Genomic DNA, 4,306 nt, shown 5'->3' with positions numbered 1-4,306 from the left:
CAAATATCTTCTATTAGAAGGCCATGCATTGCCTTCATTTATTGTATTTGAAATCACTGTATAGTTACTTTTGTGAAAACACTGCCTGCATTTTCTAGTACAAAAAGAAAAAAAAAGCCTAAAAATTGTTTCAGGAATGTAGAAAAATATCCAAATTAAATAGCGGAAAAAGTGCACCATAATTACTGCTGCACCATAGTCATTTCTGCATTTCCCATGTTTCTTACATAACTATCTTGTCTGATAACACACAATATAAAGAACAATTATGAAAAACAGACATTTACATATACTTCTAAAGTCTTACTGAGAATATCCTGTTGGCATTGGATAGCCAATTATAGGCGCAGCAACTGCTGTAGCAGGATATGCCTATGCCTGTTGGTTCATACCATTGTGAATACTTGCAACATTACTTCCATATTGCTGAGTGCTATCATAACTGTCCTGGTAAGACCCTGTTGGATTAACAGTCCCAAAACTGGTCTGTATACCATCAGACACAAAATTGTTTCCAAAGCTTCCATTTGCAGCACTGTAAACACCATTCTGGGGTTTATCCCCCAAATGTCTCTGAAGCAGACTAGTCTTTGTCATCGTTTTCCCCATCTCTAAAGGTATTAAATCCACCCCCTTTTCCTGCAGAGTATGTCATAACAATCATCCTTCATGCTTCCTCTACCCCTGGAACAACCTGAACCTTTGTCTTCCACCAACTGAAGCAACTTTGGATTAATTGCTTTATTAGCTTCTCAAAGCACAGAGATAAGGTCACTCACTTGCTTTATGTTGTTAGGTGTAAACAAAGTGCCTGTTGTGGTACTGTGAGCAGTTCTTCCAATTCGATGAATATAATACTCTGAGGAGTTAAGTATTCATAATTGTTGACAAATTTAACATCTTCCATTTCTAGCCCTCTGGAGACCACATCGGTAGCAATCAAAATAGAAGCTTTTTCATGTTTGAATTCATTTATAACCCAGTCACATTCCTGCTGACTCTTGTCACCATGGATGCCCATGATAGGTCACCCATCTCTCCTCATTGTTCTGGTAAGTTCATCACATCTTCTTTTGGTTTCAACAAAAAATAGTAGTTTTGCTCTCCTTCTCACTCATGACCTCTTCCATCAGACAAGTAAGTTTTTCATTCTTTTCGACATTATGACATGTGTCCACAACCTGAGGAATGTTATGGTTTGCACTTAGTTCCAGTGCACCAATATTGAGATGAATAGATTCTTTCAGGAAATCTTCAACAACCTGTCTTACTTCTTTTGGTCAATTTGCACTCCACATTAGTGTTTGCCTTTCAGGTCTTATTTGAGCCACAATTTTCCTTATTTGGGGTTCAAATCCCATATCAAGCATCCTATCAGCTTCATCAAAGCCATGCCACAGGACAGGTCTGGAACACCTCTAAGCTCCTCTGTATTGCTCCTTCAATGAGCTATCTTCTTCCCTTAATCAATCTTATCTATATTACAAAGCCTCCAAGCAAACCTGAAAACAAAGTAATAGGACAGAAACGGCTTCCAGAGTAGCTGATCTTACAGAGGCAATCAATGATTCATCTGTATTGTGGGGCTGGTGGCAGTACTGGGAACCAAATTCAGAGCCTTGTTGATCCTAGGCAGGTACTCTACCAACGAGTTATATCCACAGCCCTGATTTTACTGTTTGTTTTGTGACCCGGTCCTACTAAATTGTGTTCTGGATTGCTGTCTGTTCTTTCTGCCCTGTACCCTGTGCCTGTACTCAGGTGAGATTAGGTGAAATCTTAATTAGTCAGATAAGGCTAGAGCCTGTGATGACTGGGGAGTGGAAGGGAAAGTGGAGCTGAAAGTTTTAGAGAAGGGACAGAGATAGAGATAGAGATAGAGATAGAGATAGAGATAGAGCTAGAGCTAGAGCTAGAGCTAGAGCTAGAGCTAGAGCTAGAGCTAGAGATAGAGATAGAGATAGAGATAGAGATAGAGATAGAGATAGAGATAGAGATAGAGATGGAGGGAGGTGGAGGGGCAGGGGCAGGGGCAGGGGCAGGGGCAGGGGCAGGGGCAGGGGCAGGGGCAGGGGCAGAGGCAGAGGCAGAGGCAGAGGCAGAAGCAGAGGCAGGAGATGGTGCTGAAGGAGAGGATGATGAGCCAGAGCCAGGTGGTCCTAGGAGCCATGAGTAACTACGGATTTCTTAGATAGACAATTGAGTAATGTAAGACACATTTGTCCAATCTAGGTGTACAGCTTGTATCTATATTAGTTGAGTTTTGAGTTCTTTGTGTGGGCATTTTGGGGTTGAGGATTTACTGTTATAAATCTGGCTGATAAATTGTAAGCCTCTGGAGTTTTCTTTACTTTACGGGGTTACTGGGATTTGGGCTTTCTGCCAAGTGGCCACATGGGGCAGTTGGCCTGGGAAGATGAGAGATGGGGCTGTTTGGCAGCTGGCTAACCACAGGAACCATAGGGGTGGGTGAGACCATCATTGCAAGTGCATAGCCAGACATAGCATAGATTTTTTTTTTTTAATAATTACACGCTACAAAATTGTCCAGACTTTCCTTGAACTCACTCTGTAGCAAAAGTACACTTTTCATTTTTTTTCATTTGGAATCTTCTTGCTTCTCCCTCAAAGGTAGTTAGAATTACGGCCTTTGCCACCCAGCCCAGCTCTATATGTATTTGCTCTAATACACTTTGTGATCGAAAGTTTATATTCATTAGGTCTGTAAGCCACTCTAGCAACTTAATAAATCTCAAATAAATAAATGGTATAGCAGTGACACAGACAAATCAGGAGGTATCTTTGAGTAACTAGACGATTTCTCAGCTCTTAGTGAGGTTAGTTTGCGTACCAGGATCCCAGAAAACTCAACAGTCACCAAACCCTTCCCAAAACAATGGCTTTCCAGGTTTTGTTTCCCAAATTCAGAGAAAGAAATTCAAAGAGCAGAAGGTAAGTTTTAGAAAGTTTATTATAGGAGGCTTCAGAGAAAGAAAGAGGGTCCCTGGAAAGATGATACCATTAAAGTGCTAGTCTGGGACCTTTTGTAAGGATGTGTGGAGGAGACTGGGACAAGTTGGAGAGAAAATGACTTGGCCAGCCCAGTTGGCCCAACCATAAGGTATGTATATCCCTTCTCTCTCTTGCAGTTGGGTCTTCACATGTAAAAGTAAATTTTATTCTCCTGTTGTAATTGCTGTCTGGGAGGCTTGCTATCTCTCTTTGCTGTCCTAGACATAATCCTGGAAGGTTCTAACCCCCATACAATCTTATCTAGGCCTAGAATTTTTCAGCCTCTGAGATTTGCTGAGAAATAAGCTCACCCTTTCTTAGATCTTTCTAAGCTCTGGCTGGCTGGTTCAATTCAGTTGTTCTGGCTCAAAACTCCTCTCCCAGCTGACTTATTCAATCTGGCTTTTCTCTTGACCTCTGAATTTCTGTGCTTGGCCTCAAACTAACTTTAGCATTTTTTTCTAATCTTCTGGCTCCTTTTCATTCTTTTGCTTGTTCTGTGTTTACCGGTGTCTAGCTTGTTCTCTCTCCAACCTGTCTCTGTAAGACTCTTCTGGTAAAGCTGCCTCTTTCTCCCTCTCTGCAATGCTGCCTCTCAACCCTGCTGTGCTTCTCTCCTCGGATGCTGCTGCATCCTGCACTGCACTTTCTCCTTCCTGTACTGTCTGTCTCTCAGGGAGATTCTCTTTCCTCTCTCTTCTCATGAGAGTTGACATATCCTATTCTGTCAAATCTTTCTCTAACTTATCATAAATTTTGCCACTCAATAGACATAACTTTCAAGCCTGTGTGCTTCCTTTTACAAACTAATTTTAACTTCATTGTTTGGGATTAAAGTTATGTGCTAAGGACTAAACCTCACTCTGGCTAGAAACAGGATCAAATATCTTGTAACACTCATATAATTTTGGAACAGGGCTAAGAAATAGCAAGGAGCAAGACACCACAACTCTATCTGGCTTTCCTGGACTCCCACAAGGACATTCTTGGCACTGCTACTTTTGGGTATGTGTCCTATCTGACCGGTTTCCAATCCCTGATCCCCATTTATAAGTCAGAGCACCAATGCAAAACCAAAGTTCTCACCTCAAAGAAAGTAAGACACAATTAATTCTAAAATTGACTATGAGTAAACAAGGCCTGGGAACACAAATTCAGTTGCCCCAAATACTGGATTTTGATATGGTAACATGAAGTTTTTATGGTCCTAGAACAAATAAAGTTATATATCAGGACACTTTTCAAATATATTGGTGGATCTGTCAGGTAAACCAGTTCCATCAAATAGTGAAGG

The 4,306-nt window shown here is 41.2% G+C and overlaps 1 pseudogene; it reads right to left on the bottom strand.

The window, feature by feature from the left end:
• Positions 1–303: 303 nt before the first annotated feature.
• Positions 304–2,479, bottom strand: LOC110308448 (annotated as a pseudogene).
• Positions 2,480–4,306: the final 1,827 nt, after the last annotated feature.

This window comes from Mus caroli, chromosome 13 (genome assembly GCF_900094665.2).
Source record: "Mus caroli chromosome 13, CAROLI_EIJ_v1.1, whole genome shotgun sequence".
Taxonomy (NCBI): domain Eukaryota; kingdom Metazoa; phylum Chordata; class Mammalia; order Rodentia; family Muridae; genus Mus; species Mus caroli.
The sequence above is the reverse complement of the archived record's forward strand: the minus strand, read 5'-3'. Positions and strand labels throughout refer to the sequence as shown.